Below are 22,164 nucleotides of genomic sequence, written 5' to 3'. Positions count from 1 at the left end.
AAGATTTGGAAGATGTACTTGCACATTGTATCCCATTTCCTGAATTCTAAATCACCCTAAGCTAGTTATACTGGAATTTGATACATCTTCTCAGAGACACATTTAAATTCCCTCAAAGCCTTAGAGATTCTGTGAACCCAATGCTTTAAGTATAGATTTTGGACCAGGACCATATTGCCTCTTTTTGTAATGTAATGTGAGACCACCATCTTAACAAAGGGGCTCCACGTTTTTCCTTCTTAAAAGTAGCAAACCCTCTATTCCCTCAGAGGCTAACGACTCTGCTTTAGCCGGCCTTGCTAGAGTTTGTAGGGCCTGTAGTTAGCCAGCTCCTTCTGGAAATCACATTGTTTTAGACAATGTCGAGCCCTGATGGGTGGAGAAGCAAGAATGCTTTCAGTGGTCTTGTTTGCAAGCCTTTGATGTTTCTTCTAAGTCATATTGTGTCAGTGGAAATGTTGGTCTAAGGAGACTCTGGCAATTCTTTCAAAATGCACAAATGTTGAGTGTGTGTTTTTAATGGCTTCAAGCAATTAAAATAATTTAGAAATAATTAGAAGTAGCAGCTCACTAAGCCAAGAAGGCTGAGGGCCTGGATGGCCATTGGCTTATTCTTGTGCCTGGGACAGTGTTGTGAAAGGGATGCTTAGGTCAATGGTAGTTCCTGCTGAGAAAATTCAGGCATAATCTAAATCAGCTGCTGCCTCTGTGGTGCAGATGCCCCTGAAAATGGGTCATTAGAAATTAATTGGGGAGAAACGTGGTCCCTTAGGAAAATGACAATTAAATACAAATGCTGGAATGAACATATTAATATATAAGTGCACACACAACAACAAAATTTTTTTTTAAAAAGTGGTATCTTTAAACTAGAAGCCTATGGAAATTGAAGTCAAGCACCCAAAGTGCTTGGGTTGGTCCCAAGCGAATTGTGGTTGGTCCACGTGAATTCTCCAAGGATACGTGGGGAGGGGAGGTTGCTGGTACAGAAGGAAAGAGGTTTCTTATAGGAGAAATCAGGTAGGCAACGGGTCAGCCAAGGATAGAAAGGGGTGGATTAGATATGCCATAAGCACATTAAGATGATAAGAAAATTCCAGCATCAGAAGGAATAAAACAGTTGAAAGATCATGAACGTGAATCAGAGATTAATCGAAATAAAACTTAAGAAGGCTGAGCCTGGGTTATCTGCTATCAATGGGACTTGCTTTAGCCGGGAATTTCAGAGGGTTTATCACCAGATAATATGGATAGAGAGTTGCTCTTAAGTCTTTAAATGGATATAACCAAATGAAGTAATCCTGCAAGATGACTTTCCGTTTACAACGACCCATATTCAAGACAAAAAAATATATATAAGCATAAGAACATTGTGTCTTTTGCAAACAAATATGCAGAACATATCCTCTCTGTGCTTCATTATTCTCTAACTCCAGAGAAAAAAAAATCAGTTTTGATCTCTTTCTTTGAAAGAACCAAATTTGAATTTGAGCGGCACTTCTCGCCAAATGAATTCATCTTTCAATTATGTTAGAAGTTAGAAGGACACACAGAGGGAAAAAAAATTCAAATCCTTTTTCTGCTTGCTCCAATCAATCCAAATCCTTTCCATTTTAAGATAGCAGCAAAAACTTGGATATTCAGAAAGTCAATTTCACCAGAAGCTTAAGTTTCTGAATTTACAACAATGATCACAGGCAATTACAGCCTTTACCTTTCTCCATTAGCAGCAAGAAGTAGACAATTTAACAAAACCAAACACTCTTGTATGGCTTTTTCCCCTCTTTATGGAATTGACTATCACAGTTCCTTGCTTTCTACACATCTGGTACTTTCATCACTGGACAGATAATGAACTAGGATTCTACTTTTGACCTAATGGAAACATTGGCTCTTATTATGTTGGCTCCTTTCCCCCTCAAATGTTAATAATATTTATGATACATTTTTGCTACACATCTTTCCTGGGAAGGGACTCCACACACACCTGTGAGCTTCTACTTTCCTATGCAAACTGTCAAGGTCCAGGCTCTGGGGTCCTTGTTCAGCTGCAGAGGCATCAGCAGAGGCAGACCTAGGGCCAGAGTGTCATAAAGGATGGCAGTCTTCTTTGGACACTTTGTGCTGCAAAGAGAACACCGAGTCAGAGGCCAGCGGTAGCCCTTAAAATTAGAAATCCTGGCCAGGCTGGGCTGGGCCTGGTAAGATGTTGCAGTGGCTCTGATCACAAAAGGAAGACAACTTTCATATATTTGGAAGAGCGTCTCTAGCCTCCCTGCTGCCTCCCCGGATGCTGCCAGGCTCTGCGGAGACCGAAAGGGTTGGCCACTGAGTCCCAGCCCTTGATACTCTCTGGAACCCAGGAAGCAGCAAACCACATTGTCTAAGGGCACACGCAGGATTTGGGCTCAAGCAGGCCTGAGAACTAGCCATTTCAGAGAGGCCCTTGAAGCTTATAGAGAGGATAATAGCCTTGAGAGTCAAGGCTCCTAATTTGCAAGAGCTGGGTGTTTTGGAAAACAAGACACCAGAAGGAATACAAGCCCTCAATTTATGTTATAAAAAATACATTGGAAAGAAAATTCATAAAGGGCTCCACTAGCTTGTCTGCATAGACTAGAAAAAGATTGTCTGAGCTGGTTGAGAAGAAGCTAGAGAGAGGGAGAAAAGACAGCTTACATGTGGCTTTTTGTCTGAGAAGAGGTCCCATTCCTTGCTGACGAGCCTGGGGAAGGGCTGGGCTGGACAGTGGAAATCCCAGACAAGCGGGCAGGTAACTCGCTGCCTGGAGGTCTGAAGGGGCATTGGGCTTTGACAAGAAGGCCTCCATGTCAGCCTGGGCTGTGGGCCTACAGCAGAACTGACCCTTGGCAGGTTGGAGGACTACAAGGTAAAGAGGAGGGATATGGAGGAGGTTAGAGCAGGTGGGACAGAGGATATCCCTTGTGGACAATAGAGGTCACCTGGAGACCAGATATGGGTTCTTCCTCATTAACAGACCTGGATACCTTTGCCTCCCCAGCCAGGTGGACAGCTGACAGGAAGCCAATTTGTGAGATGCTAATTTCAAACCAGAAAGCACTGAGGAATCAATGGAGCTATAACTAGATTGAGTATTTTGCCAGTAGGCTACATGAAGGCTTAAAAAATAATCAGATTTATAGTTTTTATGTACCCAAGTTTATGGCTTACAAATTTTGTACCTGGTGAAGAACTCAATGTAGTAGACCTTTCAGTGGACAGCCAGTAAGACTTTTTAGGGACATCTGGATGGCTCAGTGATTGAGGGTCTGCCTTTGGCTCAGGGTGTGATCCTGGGGTCCCAGGGTCCCAGGACTGAGTCCTGCATCAGGCTCCCTCTGGTGAGCCTGCTTCTTCCTCTGCCTGTGTCTTTGCTTCTCTCTCTGTGTCTCTCATGAATGAATAAATAAAATATTTTTATTTTTTTAAAAGACTTTTTAAATACTTGATGACTGGAAGTAACACTTCATAGTAGAAAGAAGAGGCCTGACTTGCCATTGGTAACTAGTTAATGGTGAGGACAGTTTTCAGTGAGAAGAAGAAAGTAAGAAAAATCTTTTGACTGTAAGATAACCATCAAGAAAGCAAAGAAAGTATGGATTCAGGACACGTCCTTGGTAGTCAGAAGGATTCGGCAACTACTTCAATGTAGAATGCCAAGCGAAGAGACAGTTCAAGGACTAGAAAGGCCCAAGTACCTGGAACAAGGTGCTATCATCATGGAAGTGCAGAAAAGCAGATAGATGTGTAGAAAGCGAGTTTGTCTTTCAAGTTAATTGAAAGCAATAGAATTTTGTAGCTGCGAAACTAGATGTGCAGACTTGTACATGAATGTTCTTGGCAGTGGTATGCCAGAGAGTGGGAACAACCCCAACGTCTATCAGTTGATGAGTAGATACGCGAAACATGGTACCTCCACAGTATTCAGCCATAAAATGGAATGACGGGCCGATGCATCTTCCAAAGTAGGTAAACCTTCCAAACATTATGTTAAATGAAAGAAGTCAGTCACAAAAGGTCACATAGTGTATGGGCCCATTTCTATGAAATGTCCAAAACAGAGAAATCCTTAGAGATTGAAAGTAGATCAGCCATTGCCAGGGGCTGGAGAGGGGTGTGTTTGCAAATGGTGAGTGACAGCTAACGTGGACAGGATTTCTTTTAGGAGGGACAAAAATGTTTTAAAATTGATTGTGGTGATGATTGCACAACCCCGTGAATAGACTAAAAAAATACTGAATTTACACCTCCAGGGGGTGAGCTGTATGGCATGCAAATAATCCTTCAGTTATCTGTTCTTGTTTTTTTAATGGATGTGCAGAGACTGTAAGCAACTTGTTCAGAATGATTCAGCGAGTACTGGGGCAGTCGTCTACACCCAGACCTGAGCACTTGGAGGCTCGGTAGCGTTTGTGAGATGAATCAGGTAGGCATTTTCATTTCACCTGCTCTTAATGAGTATTTGGCCAAAGTCAGCCTCCAAATCCAAACTCAAATCTACAATTACAAAGACTTGTTCCTCGAGAGTACACGGATGCCACCACCTTCACCTCCGAGGGGATAAACAGACATGAAACTGACTTAAGGATGCTTCTACAAAATAGACTGAATGATTCAATTTCTAATGGCTGGGAATAAAGAATTTGCAAGACTTTGATTGTCTTATGAAGAGCATGCTATAGAGAGTAGAATGTCAACACTAGGCTGGATGGTGAGGACGGTTCTCCAGATTTCTCTTGTTGCGGATGATCAATCTGAGGTAGAACGTGGTTCAGTGACTCACCTGAAGGCACTTGGGCCACTTGAGTTGATGTTAGACACTAGGGCTAAAGACCTTTTCAATGTATACTGTTACGATTCCATGCTGTTCGGGAACATTTCAGTGTATTTCTGAACTGCTGACAACAGGTCATTAAATTTACCATCAGAAAACAATACTCTGATTCAGAATTTGAAAGAAAAAAAGTGGTTAAAACAATTGCATTATTTGAAAAGGCAGAGGAAATTCTGGTCCTAGAGATGCTGAAGATCAATAGGCTCTCTCTATCCCATAGTTGTTTTCATTTCCCTTTACAGTAAAACCATCTTGAAACACTAAACCCTAAACATAGCCTGTACATGACAGCAAAGAAACTTTTAGAAAAAGAATAAATTGCTGAATGCAAGCGTGGACTGTAATTTCTTGACATGGAATGGAAGCAGATGCGCCCAACTTAACATGTCGTTATTAAATTCACTTCCAACTGGCATTTTCTTCTTCTTTGTGGAAGGGAGGGGTCTTGGCACAAAGCTCTCTTTTCTGTTAATCAAGCGGTTCTGTTTTTATATGTGCCATGAGAAGTTAATCTTCGGTCATACATAATTATGAAGAAAGGTTTAAGCTATGGACCTAAGTTCTGGATTTTGTCTCCACTACACCTGGTTTTAAGACTAGGCTGTTAAGTTGAACCACCCCTTCCACAGCAGTAGGCTGCAATAGCCTGTTGTATCTTTAGCATCCTTCAGCCCCACTTATTAGCATACAGCATAAACTTGCAAAAGGCAAGCAGCTGACGTGTACTGAGTACCTATTGCGGGCTGAACACAGGGCCAGGACGTTTGATGCATCGTGGCTAATCTTTGCAAGCTCCATGTGAGTTAGGCATCTTCTACACTGAGAAAGCTGAGGAGTCGCAGCTCTCTGAGATTAAGGAACCTGCCTGAAGTCACAGTTTGGACGTGGCAAAGCTGGAATTACAAGGACTTGACAGTTGAGCTCTGTCTGCTATGTCTGGAAACTTGGAGACCATCTTCATCACTCCTTCCATTCCCAGTAGAACTGTAGTGAGCGAAGGGGGCACACGGGGCAAGTCACACAGCCTGGCCTGGACGGGAACTGAGGTTACCTGGGGTGGAGGTGGGAGTGAGGCTTCCATGTGGTTTCACCAGGATGTTGATGACAGGGGAGGCAGGAACTTAGAAGAGGCCCAGAACATCACTTGTCGAACTAGACAAAGATCCTGAAAGTCCATGCTTGTAGTTTTATTTTTTATTTTTTTAAATTTTTATTTATTTATGATAGTCACACAGGGAGAGAGAGAGAGAGGCAGAGACACAGGCAGAGGGAGAAGCAGGCTCCATGCACTGGGGGCCCGACGTGGGATTCGATCCCGGGTCTCCAGGATCGCGCCCTGGGCCAAAGGCAGGCGCCAAACCGCTGCGCCACCCAGGGATCCCCATGCTTGTAGTTTTATTTTGAGGACTATTTCTGTGATGGTGGAGTGGAAGTTTAGGGTTCTCCACAGTGCACAGTGCATTCTCATGAGCTTGTTAGGGAGAGATGCGTGGCACCCAGAGACCAGGGATCTAACTGTAGGGTGCCATGAATATCCCTTCCTACTGGCCCAGGGAAACTTTATTTATCCATGAATCTTGCTCTTATCTTCTTACATAGAACTTTCTGTGGTAGGGGTAAGAACCTTGAGAATGCTTACCTTGGAGGTTTGGTGCGGATTTGTTGAATCCTACCTCTGGGACTTAGGAGAGGTGGCTTTACTTCCCTGTGACTCAGTTTCTTCACCTGTAAGACAGTATGCTCACCTCTTACGGGTGTCCCTGTATATCAGGTATGGCCCCAACCCATTTGTAGCAGGAGGAGGTTTGAATCATTCCCTCCCTGGTCCCTGAAGTGCTTTCCCCTCTTACGCCTGTGATTGTGCGTTTGTGGGGCTGATGGGCTGTGAGCAAGTGTATGGCTGGAGAACTCTGAACAAAGCTCAAGTGGAGGTCAACATGCAGCTCTGCTTTGGAAAGGACCCTTTGAAGACTGTGTAATATTGTGAGCTGCATATTAAATGCAGGCCAATGGGACTTGGGCCGAAGACGGTGATATATGAACACTTAAAAATATACAAGTCACTAAAAGGAATGGTTCAAATGGCTAATAAATTTGGAACAAATACAAAGAAATACTTTTCCATGCAGAGTGTGGTCGACCTGTGGAATTCGCAGCTGCAGGAGGTAATTGAGTCAAATGCCGTGGGTGGATTTCATAAAGAGTCGGTGTGGCAGGCAGCTGCCTAGGCAATGTGAATTGTGCTGTGAAAAATATGCACCGGTTAGGCATTCACCATTGTAGCAGGGGACACAAGTCTCCAGGACTAGAGGCACAAGGGGGCTAGCAGCTATTTTTACTAGAGAGCCCTTTATTTTTCCAAACTACTTCTCACATCACTGCTCTGAAGTTAAAAAAAAAAAAAAGAGGTGTGTGTGTATGTGTGTGTGTGTGTGTGTGTGTGTGTGTGTGTGTAACGTTAACTTCTCTGGGTGTGCGTCAGAAGAGAGGCACTGGGTATGTGTATGGTTTTTCCTCAATAATGGACAATGATGCAGTATCTTTTGAACTCAGGTAAGTCAAGCTCTCCCGTAATTGCGCGTTTCCAACTCAACTTCCCAGACTGAATATCCTTCAAAGCAGCGCAGTCAGTTTTGTGAAGGTGGAAGCACAAGGCTCTTTTTGCCTTTGAGCAATTCTGATGGTTCGCTTGGCCATGAGTCGGATGACCGGACAGGTCTTCAGGGGATCCTGATCCTCCAAACCCATCTGGCGCCTTCCTGAATCATCCAGAAGCTCTCTGGGGTGGCTCTGACTCTGGTGCTTTGTCTATTCAGACAAAAAAAGGAGGAAAGCAGAGCAAATGTCCAGGGATTTTTAAAACATTTTCCTTTAGGACCAGATTGAACAGGTGCATCTCCATGAGAGACCCCAACGTTCTGCTTTGTAGATGAGGCTGTAGTGTTCATAAGGACACGCCAGGCTTTTCTCGGTCTGCTTATTCTTGGCCCCGTCCCCTTATTCTGAAATCCTGGCATCGGCAACCCTTTGGAGGTGGTGGCCTAGGTTGTCAACCCTCATTTTTCTGGCATGTGGTGCGTTGGGGCTGGGAGATAAGGGAAGAGTGGTGATGACAACGGGACTCTTTGGGGTACTCTGTAAGGCATGGAGTGAAGGCTTCAGGGGGCTCCCAGCCCGGGGGCTGCAGGAGGTCAGCCTGGATGCTGATGTTGGCACCTGCGGCGAGGTTCTACAGCCCTGTGTAGACTTCTATTTTATGAAATGAACACTAATCCCTTTGACTGGTCCAAGGGGAGTCCACACTGCCAAATTCCATGACATAGGGCCCTTTAACAAACGGGAAGGGTAGAACTCACAGTGCTTGATTTTGGTCTTTCTGTCTCTGTGAGTTGGTACTAATGGGAATCTCTCTCCTTGGGTGCAAAGCCAGAGAAGGCTCGTGGAGGACTACAGACCCTCAAAGGCAGATGATGGACAAACCCGCCATCATTTCGGGTCTGTCAAAAGCTTCAGCTCATTCGCATGTTTCTGAGTCAGTAAAACTAAAAACATATTTTTCCGAACACATTTCCACCCTCCCATCATTTAAAAAATCCTGTGTAATTTAAGGGAAATTCAATCCATATGCTTTTGATTTGTTTACACTTGTATCATCAAAATATGTTTTTAAAGAGCTTGCGGAGATCCCAAAAGGCTCCTTAGCCTTTTAAATGAGCCTTTTAAAGCTTTTTTTCCCTCATAGTAAACAGGAGGTTGCATGTTGCCAAGGGTAAATGAACTTGAAAATGAAGAGGTTTGTGCTGGGCTCAGAATTTTAAATCTACCACTTCTGCTTGGGTTTGAAGTCTAAAATCAGCTCCCAAAGACTTATCTTGCCTCTGCATTGTTACCTTCCGTGAGATGAACAAGGGTGTTGGTCTGTAATAACCGAGCAAGGGGCCAGAGAATCTTCTTCAGAAAACAAAAAGAAAAGAGAAGGAAAATGTGCCCATGTCCCTTCTCCTTTCAAAGGAAAGAAAGAGAAAAAGAAGAAAGAAAGATGAAAAAGAAGGAAAAGAGGGAGGGAAGGAAGGAAGAAAAAACCCCACCTATCTCCAACAACCCAAAATGTCCCATTCTTCCCCGGCTGATGACCCTGTAAAGTTATCCCAAGAAAGTAATTAACATTGACCATATTTTCCTATATCTTTGGTATCATTAATTAGCTCCTCACAAAGCCTCTCTGTATTACATGGAATAATTGGCTCTTAGAATTGAAAAAGCTTCTTATTTTATAGGTAAACAACTGCGACTCCATTTACATGGTTAGCAAGGGTCAGCCCTGGGAGGAGAACCATTTCCTGATTCTTGCTCATTCTACCTCTCTCACTGCTGCCCTCTCAGCCCCCAACCCATTTTGCTGATGAGAAAATGTAAATAATGGTTAGAGTGATACCTCTTCACATTCAGGGATTACCTCTTTATTCTGACTTCTTGGAATCCGGACTGTGCTTGGCACAGAGGAGGAAGTCCATAATTACCTGTTGGGAGAATAAATAATTAGGTTCATGCAAATTGGATGAAGAAACTCAGAACTAAATACACACACTTACACGCACACACACGTATTCCTAGGCATCAGGAATGTGGTTTTGCTCAAATTAGTTGAGTCTCTTATATCTCTTTGATTTTCCTGCCCAGTCCCTTACCTGGCTTTGCCAGATTTTTCAGGCCAAGACATTTCCAGAATGATGTCCTCTGCCAATTCTTCTTTCATATCAGAAATCAATGTCTTTAATTCTGTGACTCAAAGGAGTACAAGGGAAGAGAAAACAAAGCTTACAGATTGTCCCACCATCACTACTGGATGTGCCTTGTCTGGGTCTTGACAGGGCTTTAGCCCTTCTTACAGAGGGAAGTAGTGGGATTGGAACCCCCCAAGCAAAGCCTCGGTCTGCGGTTACCACATTGGCAAAATTCAAACTCATCAGTGAGTCAAAAACCTGTGAATTGGATTCACAGATCTGTGCCCATGCTGTCATTTCTGATTTTAATCCAATAATGTGCGTGTTCAACTGAAGGCTTTCATTTTCCTTAGGAGTATTTGACCCTTCAGAACAGTGTATTTAAATATTAACAATTGTCCTTGTTAAGGAAAGAGGAAATCTAAGCACAACTTGTGCTTTTCTAGGTTCAATAACAACAACATTCCCCCAAAACATTTAATATGTCAGGGGCAATTTTGGTGAAGACGTATCTCCTTGTCTCTCTATTGAGATACAAATATATAAATGTTCATCTCATCTACACCCCAAAGGGGGTGCTCATCTACACCCCAAATTTACAGAGTAAAACCATTCCAGCATAGGCAATGGTCTAAGGTAACTGCAAGTTTCTATGGATTTTGGGAGTCCTCTGTCTATGTAATTGGGAGTGGGTTTTCCCTGAATACCAGAAGCCGGGCATGTCAGCAGGGGAAGGATATTGCTCACCTTGAAACAGAACGCAGTAGGAGCTTCACCCTTCAGAGGCAAAGGCCTCTGTACACACCGATGTCCATTTTGTTGTACCTTTGAGTTTAGTCTACTTTAAATGTTCGTAGAGTTGGAGGGCAGGAGCTCATTTGATGCAGTGTTTCTACAAGTTTTCTAAAAATGAGACCCATGGGAGATCTGAGCCTCAGTCTAAACCTACTAAGTCAGCATTTCCAGGGCAGAGGCCTGACCATGAGCATCCTGAACAAGCCGCTCAGGTAACCTGAGAGAAGTGCTGACCTAGTACATGTGCTAACACCCAGCTGGTTAGTGGCCAAGCTGGATGGACACTGAGGCGCTGTCATTCTAAACTGTGCTCTTTCCACTTCACCCACCTGGATCTTTGGTGAGCAAGACTAGGCTTTCTGGAAAGATTCATGAGCAGGATTTAGAAGTTCTGGCCCTGTGTGTGGTTGCACAGGTATCTTCAATTCCCTCAGTCTTGATATCCTCATGTGTAAAATGCAGAGCTAAGTGGAGCTCCCAGAGGCCTCTTCCAGCTTTCCTGTCCTGAGACAACTGTAATCATAACTGTACATCTCAGAAAAGCAGGGGCTGCTTCTTACTGATCTCAGAACCCGCAGTACCTCGTACCTAAAGAAGACCAATAAATGTTGAAGAAAGAAAAACAGCTATGAATGTGTATATCGAACTGTGTGGTCCCCAATACAAAACCCTTGCATGCCTTTATCTACTAGGCTTGCATGTGTAAAAATCATTTTTATAAAAGGAAATCTGTTGTTACAGAGCAATATTTTTATGAAGGTTCATTACAAAGTTGGGCATTTGCTTTCACTGGCACGTCCGTGAAAACCCTATATTATCTCTGGATTCAAGTGGTTTACAAATGAGTCACGGTCTTTAGGAACACCTAGGAGAGGAGCCTCTTCCTTTTCCCCAGTGTCCGACCTGAAATAATGAGATCCTGAAGCCACATCCTCTCTTCTCTTCAAAAAAGAAAAACAGACAACACTTTTGTTTTCCATTCAGCCTTTTCACATGTCCTGGAGAACAGACCATTTCCAGGGAAGTATGTAACAACTTAAAGCCTTGCAACATCAAAATTCACTTAAAAAACCCGGGAGGTCAGCCCATCCTCTGCAAGGCTGCTATTAATTTAAACCTCCTGTGTGGATACAACACAGGTGCAGAGCTTTAAAGGAGTCAGGAAATGAAGTGATGGAAGCCATCGGGCACTGGCCTGAAACATTACTTCATGACTTGCGAGATGGCCGGAGTGGGAGCGGAACCAGAGGAGAGTCATGCGGATAGAATTCTACAGGTAGAGCTGGCAGGCCGGGGAGCGTTCTGTGTCCATCTGGTCCACATTTGATGGCTTCACAGGACGATGGAGCGAGCTGGGGAGGAGAGATGGGCTAAGGCGGGATTGCTGGAGGAAACCTGCAGGTCTTAAAGTCTGACTCAAGCTCTCTCTCCCCTCCCTTAGTCTTGATGATTTTCAAAAGAGGTGTGACTCCACAATGCAGCGGCCTCTGGCACATTCTTTATCCATGTTTTGAGAAAGGAAGGCAATCAAGAAAGCAAGGAATGTCAACGTGTGATACTTCACAGACCTGGGGGAGGCCCCCCCTTTTTTGTAGGTAGTTAAGTTGTGTGATCATTTGGTCCTTTTTCAGGATTTTAAGTAAACCGTTAGAAATGAAATTGTTAGCACCAGGGTTGTGTCAGAAAGCCAAAATTCATGACTTGTCGCTGGGTTTGTTATGTGACCCGTGGGGGTGTTGTTGGGAACTGACACTGTCAAGAACACACCCAGAAAAACTCAGAACACACATGAGATGTCCCAGGGACCACCGGTTTAGTTCAGGTCTTTATTAACCTTTCCCCGGCAGCCAGGCGAATAAAGGTTCAGCTAACTCAGAGATTCATGTCCCAGGAGATGGGGACTTTGGAAGAACATCTGAACGATGCCAGCCAGCCCTAGAAAAGGAGCCATCTTATCTCCATTTCCAACCCTTCTTCTGTTTCCCCACATAGCGTTGACCTCTCCAATTTATTTCCCATTTCCAAAGATTGGAATTAATGTGTTTGCCTGTACACATTCCCAGTGATTGTATTCTATTGATAATTCTGTTCTCTCAATTAGAATACAAGTCCCTAAAGGAAAGAAATATGCCTGTCCTTTTATTTGTACCCAGGCATCTGGTACCTTATGAAATGTCCCATATGAGCTCACAAAGTAGCTGCTGACTTGACTGATAAGAAAATCTTGTCTGATCAGAGAATCTGCCTGAAACAGGTACAGCTTTCAGAATTTATCACGTTGCTACATCGTCCTAATTCTGAATGGACCCAGGAGTTACATATCTGTTGACAAATCTTCCAGAACAAAATGAAAGAAAACCCAAAGCCGAGTCGAAGACTTACTTTGAAGACAGTCACCGATTGAGGGTTATTCGAGTTGTTTGTGTGCTTCCTCCACGAAACTGATGGTGGGGATTGTGTCTAATTCATCTTTGAAACAAACAACTGGTGTAGTCCTTTATGGGAAATGGGAGGTCTGTATACATTTGTAATATAAAATTGGGAAAATATTTGGATCACGTTAATTTTGATTTAATTTTAATTTGTGTTTGTATTGGTCCGTATCCTTCTGAGAAGGAGACCAACATTAGACTGAAACTTCATTCATGCATTTAAAAACCTATCTCTGAGCCAGATGTCCTTTGCAAATGAGAGGAGCGACAGATGAAGCTGATGCCTTGGAACCTGAGTGCGCTCGCCTAGCCTGCACGGCACCTTCATTCATATGCATTTTCATCTTCCACTGCTTGGTAAGATTTTGGTGATGGAAGCCACCAGACCCACTTACATTAATGAATTGAAGAGCAGAGGCAAATAAAAATATGGAGTAGTAGTCTCCTAGCCAAACGGGTCAATTGTAGCTGACATGGGATCATTCGTGTTTTAGGTCTTTGGCCACCCAGACTTCTAAGTCTCATAAAAGTCAGAAACAAGATCTCAGAGGAGAGAAAGGAGTGAAGCAAGATGCCCATCATGCACTCTGAGACAGCCAGCGAGACTTGCCATCCATCAGACCAATACATATTTGGGAAGTGGTTATCCTAAGGAAATGACATGTGCATTGAAATATTGGTCTTTGGAATTAAAAACATGGTTTGTTTGTTGGCCAATTAATAACATCCACAGGTTAATAAGTGCCTCAAGTGCCTTATTTATAAATGGTTCACGAGTTTGGAGTGGCAGAAACGAATGGACATGGCAGTGTGTTCTTTGCATACAGAAAAATACCACGTGTTACTTCTGTTCTGTGAGTTTAGAATTTTCTTCTCTTTTTGCGGTGGGGCGTCTGTAAACTGGAAACCTGTGAATTAGTTGCAAAGCTGAATTCTGCTTAATACTAAATAGGAAGGTGCCGGGCATAAAGGAAGTGCCAGGGTGAGTACACCTCCCCTGTGTAACAGTCAGCAGAGCCTGTCAGACAAGATGCAGGTGGACCCCTTTCTCACCATCTCCGTGACTGCCACCGCAGTCCCAGCCATAAACATCTCTCATCTGGATGATTGCAGTAATCCCCGAAAAGTTCTCCCAGCTTCTTATTTCACCTTCCTACCCTCGTTTCCAACATAGAAGCCTGAGCAATTCTTTTACAATGGAAATCAGAAGGTGTTAGCTTCTGAGCTTCTCTAGGGTTGCCAAATAAAATATGGAATGCCCAGTTAAATGTGAATTTCAGATAAATAATGAACAATTTTGGCATAAATATCTCAAAATTTGCATGGGGCAATTATTTACACCAAAAATTATTTGCTGTAGCAAATTTTATAAACAGTGGCTTAAAAAAACCATGAGTTTATTATCTTAAAGTTCTGGAGGCCAGAGTCCAAAATGAATCTCGTCGGGCTAAAAATCAAAGTGTCGATAAGATTGAGTTCCTTCTGGAGGCTCTCAAGAAAATGTGTTTCCTTGTATTTTCTACTTTATAGAGGCAGCTTCAATTCCTTGACTTGTGACACCTTCCTTCATCTTCAAGAGTATCAGTGACATCATCCTGACCTCAACTTGGGCCATCTCGTCTCCTTCTCCCACCCATCTGCCTCCCTCTTCTATCTTTTAAGGATCCTTGTGATGACAGTAGGTTCACCTGGATAATCCAGGGCAATGGTCCTATCTCTAGACAATTAACATAACCATTTCATATCTGCAAATCCCTTTTGGCATAGAAGGTAGCAAGCTTTATTTAAGGGAGTAGGTTTTGGGGATTGGGATATTGGCATCCTTGGGGAGCCATTATTCTCTCTACCACTTGTTTAACTGAAATGAAAATTTCATTAGTATTCTGTGCCTTTATTTGCTAAATCTGGCAATACTCACCCATGCCTTCCATCTTACTCAGAGGAAAAGCCTACTCCCCTTTACTGGACTTTAGCCCCACCCCTCATGGTATGACCTCTCATTCACTTCATTCTAGCCACACTAGCCTCCTTTTTGTTTCTGCAACCCTTTCAGGCAGGCTCCCTTCTCAGGGCTTTTTCTTGAGTTTCTCTCCTTTTCCCTCCCGTCTCCACATTGTCCCATCACATTACCACCTTCGAGTCCTTAAAGAAATGTCATCTTTCCCAGGAAACTTTCCCTGAATACTCTCTACTAATCACTGGTACTCCCTAATCTCCCTCACTTAATTTTTCTCCATACCACTAGCTACTATCTGAAGGGCTATATATTTTCCTTACATATTTTGTTGATGGTCTCTATTTCCATCTACTTTTTGGCCAACACTAAGAATATATGGTCCAAGAGGATTTTAGTCCTTGATCGATCTTCCATAACTGAAGAGTCCCCAGCACACCAGAGCATATCAATATATATTTGTTGGTTAAATAAATGGAAGAACAAATGAATAAATATTAGATGTCTGGAGTGGATGAAGTTATGGCATATCTTTGTCTTGCCAGACCTAAGAAGTACATGGTTGCCTTAATTTTCTACACTGAAGTGAAGCCAAAACAAACTATTTTAATAAGCTCATCTAAAAATAAGAGTTATTCCCATCTCAAGATTCATAGGAATCTATTAATGATTATATAAGATTGAGAGATAGATAAGCAGCTATTACTGCCTTTGCCACAGCTGCCCCTCCCCTGCTCATGTGCCCTCATACAGTTCTGAGCCATAACCATCACATTTCTCATTTTAGCTGCAAGGCTCGGTTCCAGAGAATTAAAACTCTCGTGTGGTCTTTGTGATTAAACTAATAATAAAAACAAACAAGCCTCAAGAAGTGACTTTTCAAACTCTTCCAATTCCCTTTTTCTTAAATGTGGAGTACTACTTTATTAAATCTACCAACTATGAAATTTTTATAGATTTGACTGGTACCATTCTAGGGAATTTAAATGAATCTTTTTCTTAGGGTCATGGGGCCTGAAGGAGAAATGACAGAAAATAAGAAGAGAAAGGACTGAGGCTCTGCTGTAATACAAACCTTTCTAAGAAAATATCTCCAGCAGTCTGGAATCGATATTTGGCAGAGGTATCAGAGTCATGTAGAAGTCTTACTGACTGTATATTCAAAATCAACATTTTTTAAACAATATGACATTAAGGCTTCCAAGAAAGGCAACAGATTTCAAAATACTCCCAAACAAAGGAAATAATGGCAAAGTTTCTGGAATGCTTAAGTCTCTCAATTAATATTTGAAGGATTGAATGAATGATGAAATTAATGCATCTGTAAATAAGAACTGAATCATGGCATTAGGGGTTACCCCAGAGAGTACAACATCTGACTCTGCACATGTATTGGGTCTTGCCTTTGTTAGAATTTTTAACATAGATACTGTCTTTTATCTCAGGATATAACCAGATTGAAGCCCTTTGGCCCAGACAATTTGTAGAATGCAGACAGTAAACATTTATGTAGACGAGGATGTCCCACTTTCCAAATTTCTCCATGATTTATTGTAGAATCCCAGGCATTTCAAATGAATACATTACTTCTTCTCCTGATGACATGGGAAGCATGTGACAGAGCTGCAGCCTGATACTAGAAAAACAAAGTCCTGTCAAAGTTATGTACCTTTCCCACCTCCTCCAGCCAACTAAGTTGCTCTTTTCTCCAAAATTTGTATCATTTAATGATGGAATTTGGCATTTTGACCCTTGGTTGTGTACTATATTTTCTCCAAGTGGAAGTCTTAGGTCCCCAGTAAGACTGGATGTGCAAGGTTGTTGAAACAGCCGAGGCTTTGGGGAGTGAAGAACCATAGGCAAATCCTGAATCTTGCTGCTTGGTAGATGCAGGTCATATTGCATATGTTGCAAAACATTGGAGACATCTCTTCTGCTAAGCAGCCCTAGAAGGATGTGCTTCTTGTAGCTGGTGTACTGATTTCTTCTTCAGAAAGATGAAAAATTTTCCCCCTTTCAAAGCACCTGTCCAAACCTTTACGTTTTTTATATGTTATTTATTACGTTTGTAATAAATACAAACGTACTCGGTTTTCATTTACTGGAATTAGAAAGGAACTTGCCAAAATTCAAATAATGCTGTCCCACCAGGAAAGAACATTTGTGCTTAAAGCAAAATATTTTCCTTTCTTGCTAACCCTCATACTTAACCTGCAGGGCCTCTGTGTTTTTCCAGGTACTTCAGGGACACCACTTATAGGAGGGGAGCAACATATATATGGAATGTGGGTGTGGGCCGTGAGCAAAGGCGTCCCCAAATTCAGATATTGCTCTCTTTAACTGTTGGGCTAGAAGATGCAGCTCTACTCTTCTGTGTATTTGGAAGCAGGTGTAATGCCTGGGTATGCCACCCATGACAGCAAATTTTCCCAGTATATTTGCTTTTTTTACTCAAATCTTACGGTTATGCACCATTTTGTTAGACATTTATTGGCACCTTGGACTTTTCAAAGGCCTGCACACTTACATACCCACTCTTGCTATTTAAAGGTCAGATCATGTTTTTGCTTTAAATCAATTGCCCATCTTATTCACACAATTATCTCTAAATGCCTTTTTGGTTGGAAAAGTGAAGGTTTAACATCACGGATGATTTGGGCAAGGATACAATGAAGTCACATCATCATCATCCCTGGCACCATTATAGACACGTATACAAGCGGTTACTATGTGACAGGCATCATATTAAGTGAATTTAATTAACTAATACTCTTTCATTTCCATGCCAACTTTGAGAAACAGGTGCAATCATTATTCTCACTTTAAGGCTGAGGCTGCCAGGTACTGGAGAGGTTAGGGTACTTGTCCAGTGGTCATCGAGCTAGTATTTGGTCAAACAGATAAATTGTATTCATTTCCTCGGGCTGCCATAATGAAGGACCACAGACTGGGTGGCCTAAAAGTCATGGTTTCACAGCTCTGGGGGTGACAGTCTCAAATTGGTGTTGGCAGAGCTGGACTCCCTCGGAAGCCTTGAGGAAAAGACTTCTCCCTGCCTCTTCCAGCTTCTGGTAGCTCCAGGTGTCCGATGGCTCTCAGCTGCCAGAACTTCATTCTCCACCTCCATCCTAACAGGGCTTTCATCCTCTGTGCCTTGGTCCCTCCGTGTCTTCACAAGGCTTCTCCCTTCATGTCTGTGTCCCTTTCAAATTTCCCTCCTGTAAAGATACCGGTCAGACTGGGTTAAGACCCAGCCTGATGACCTTATTTTTTTTCCTCTTTTTTAATTATTTTTTTTTTTGTATTGGAGTTCAATTTGCCAACATATAGCATATCACCCAGGGCTCATCCCATCAAGTGCCCCCCTCAGTGCCCGTCACCCAGTCACCCCAACCCCCTGCCCACCTCCCTTTCCATGATGACCTCATTTTAATGGAATAAATCTGCAAAGACTATTTCCAAACAGGATCGTGTCCCAGCCACAGGCTCTGGGGGTTAAGACTGCCGCATATCTTTTTCTGGTGGGGGTTTCACAGTGCAGCCTATAAATACAAACCCAGTCCATTTTTTTTTTAAATGGACTCTCCTTAAGGCGCATTTCTAAAAGGTTTTGCTCAGAGAAAGTGGACAGACTCTTGAGGGACCCACTGGGCAGAGAAGGGTGTGAATTTAGGTCCATGATTTCACACTTCTCCTCTAAGCACTGGGTTCTGTGGACACCATTCAAACCCTACACCAGACCATGACTCTACTGAAGAAAGAAAGAAAGAAAGTCTGTTCTACATTCTGATTTGGGATTCCTTTCTCTCCCCAATTTTCGCCCCAACTCCTACCCCCCACCCCCCGTGGGCCTGGAGCAGGAGAGAGCAAGGACTTCCTTCAGGGGTCTGGGCCCAGAACCCAGCACAGGCTGGGGCAGTCAGGAGGAGCTGCTCTTTTGCAGGCAGGGAGGGAAGCGTGCTGAATCGTCAGTGTGTGAGCTGCAGCCGGGGTCCTCTTCACCTGTCTCATCTCCTCTGGGCACAGATCCCTGCCACTAGACTGCTGGGGTAGCCAGACTGGGAGCTTTTTAAAGGTTAGCAAGTTTGTCTGTTGCCATCTGTCTTTCTCTGTGTGTGTGTGTGTGTGTGCTCGCTCAGGATTCTGTACAATGTGCAAATTTCGAACTTACTTGGAACAATGCTGAGGGGACAAACCTCAGCCCTGGTGTCCAGTCGCCCCGGATTCCAGGGGGCACAGAAATTCCTGAGATGTGTGTATCACCGAGGCAGCGGGGAATTGTCAGGGGGCACAATGATATGAGCAATTGGGAAAAAACTGTGCAGCAAAAGGAAGCCACTTTGCTCCAACCCCTAATTTTTTTGTCGATGACATTGAGGATTACAGCATTTAAGTGCATGACCCAAGGTCACACAATGAGTTAGAGGCAAAGCTGACAGTAAGTCTTAGATCTCTCTCATTCCCAGTCCAGGGACCTCTCCAATAAACTAATGAATCGGTCCATGTTATAGAGCTTTTCCCTTTTCAAAGGGCTTTCAAAGAGATTTCATTCTTTCCTCCCCACAACGTAGTAATAAGAGAATTGATTTGACTCCATGAAGAGTAGCTCAGCATACAACATATGTCCTTCTTTCAAACCAATCTGGATTTAATTCCCCAAATGTTCTCTCTCAATTCTTATGCGTTTATATTTATTTCTCTGTACCTTTGTGTTCCTTTCAGGGTCAGCAAAGTTCAGAATTTGTTTCCTACTCAATGGATGGTTTGGTTTCTGATAAGGGTTCTGTCCTCTTCAAGGTTTCTTCAAAGTCACTAGGGCAATATACTCCAAGGCTACTTACTGTCCGAGCACTTGTAGCTGGCAGTGGTTGATTTTATTACTTTTGAATATTCCACCCCCATCTCCATTTCAATGCTCATCTTTCTACCCCTGCTGCTTGTTGCCTTTGCCAGAAGGTATCAGAAAAGACATAGGATTTGGGTCGTATGTATGTGGATTGGAAGCTGGCTCTGCCACTTACTGGCCATGTCACCTCTGTGTTCTCACAGGGGCAAATAAAACAAAACAGTAGATGATACACAACCTTCCTTATAGGGGTATTGTGATGTTTAAGAGGATGATAACAACTGAGTGTCTGGCACATAGTAAGCGTACAGTAAGCACTGGCTCCCCTCTAAGAACCATAAATGGAAGGGCTGATGGACCCCTCTCCTTTCCCTTGGCTAATGTTTGAGGTTATTCGCATTATAAAACCCATAAAGGGGGCACATGGTGTATCAGGATTCAGGTTAGTGGGTTGACACTCCCTGAACTGGATGTGAGGATGGGGGCAAATGCAGAGCAAAAAATCCCAGCAAGATTGCATGAGGTCTGAGGGCTTCTCCAGCTCTGATTCTATAGGATTCTAGGAGTGTTGCTTGTGAATGCTTTTTAGAAGAGCCTGAAACAACTCAGAGGGTAAGAGGGAGGGCTGAGGATAACTGGAAAACTGCGTATCCTTGACTCAAAGAAAGAAAGTTGTGTATGTTGCACATCTATCCTGTGCCACGTACTTCCTACTTTGTATTGTCACAAACATTGTCTTCCTTTGTCTTCAGAAGAGCTCATAAAGTAGGAATTATTACCCTATTTTTCAGATGATGAAATTAAGGCTCAGCTTGTCTTAGTAACCTATAAAAGTTGTGCAGTTCATTTGTGTTAGAACGAAATGTGAATCCAGGTTTTGGATTCCGTGATGTCTCTTGGGAAGGCTGGGCTGAGCAACGGGCAGGTGGGCCTGAGGCAGGAAGTTTGCATAAAGCAATTCCGGCAGAGCTAGGGAGGCCCAGTCTTCGCTCCCATTACCTGAGTGCATTAGAAGGTGGCTTCCAAGAATCACCAGAAAAGGGGTAGCTGCATCCCCCTTTGGGCATTGTTTAGGATGATAAGAGACAGGAATACAGGCTAATGGGCAAGGGGATTGAAATCAATAGGCCAGATGTCCTTGTTGGAGGGTGTGGCCAGATGATGCTCAGAGTAGGTATTGCTGGGGGACCCTGAGCTTCACCTGCCTGACTCTGGGAGCGAGCCCAGATAGTAAGTGCAGAGTGCATGGGAGCTCATATTCGTAGTCTATCAGGGCTTACAAACAGCTCCAACTCATTTCCAGGGGCTGAATTCAACAAAATGGCGAGCATTATTTGGAAATGAGAGAACTTGATCATACATAACACTTATTGCTTCTTCAAAATTGTTTCATATTTTTTTAATCATCCATGCAATTTGTTTCTTTTAAAGACAATCATATTTGCAGGTGTGTTTGCTTCACAAATGACCTGTAAAGCATAAGTATTTATACCTAAATTTCTTGAAGGAAAAGGAAAGGTCATCTCAGGGCTATCTGCTTATAGAAAAATCAAATATTTATAGGGAGTTTTGGAAAAGTTATAGTCTAACTTGGTAGTTTTACTCTTCAAATGACCTGCTAAAATATTTTTTCTGATGCATTTGAAATTGGTAACTTGTTATGTTTTAGAGGTCTTGGAGTCTGTAAGTGCTAATTCTTAAAAAAAAGAATCTGAATTAGTCAACTGTGGATGTTTTTCTCTGTAAACTTCATGATCAATGTAGGAACAAATGCTGACTTCAGTTCAGTTGAATCCAAACCACTCACTTAAACCATTGCTGATTTCCTTCCAGCTCAAGCTAATAAGAACTTAACACCTGACTTCTAGGAATCTTCACCTTTTGTTTGTGGAGCTTGGCTGCAGCCCAAAGAGTGGCCTGAACCTCTGGGCCAGTGAACTGCCCCAGATCAACGGTGTCTCTGAGCTTCTTCATGAGCCCTGCGTGACTGGGTTCCTATTTTTCTCTATCAAAGGAGAAACTGTTTCAAGAACCAAAGTAGGAAAACATCTATTTTGTTGTTCTGCTTTTCTTTTATTTCCATTTTATCAAATACCATCTGGAAAACATGGAGAGATATATTGTATGTGATATAGGAACGTGTTCGGCATCGTCATTGGAATAAAGAGAGTTTAAAGCACTGTAAAGGGAAAATTATAGGATGAGCTAGTGGAGTTTAACAGGCTAATGATAGGACCATCAGCCAATTCAGACTATTCCTGAAAATTGTCTGTGCATTCAGCTGTTTTTGCTGTATTATTTGTTGAATTTTAGGATTTATGTATGTACATTATCGAAAATACAGGAAGATACCATAGTAATTAAAGTCAGGCAGATTTATCATTTCTATAGCATTTATACAGCAAATGACTATGTTATAGGCAGTTGGCCTAGAGATGAGTTTATGCTACTTCCATAACTTATGCTGACTGCTTCCAAGTTTATATTATTTTAACCCAAGTCACTCCTGGGGATTGGAAGGAAAACAAATGGTTGTTTTTGATACCACCATGCTGTGT

The sequence above is a fragment of the Vulpes vulpes genome, chromosome 5, assembly GCF_048418805.1.
Source record: "Vulpes vulpes isolate BD-2025 chromosome 5, VulVul3, whole genome shotgun sequence".
Lineage (NCBI taxonomy): Eukaryota > Metazoa > Chordata > Mammalia > Carnivora > Canidae > Vulpes > Vulpes vulpes.
Note: the sequence above shows the minus strand (reverse complement) of the source record.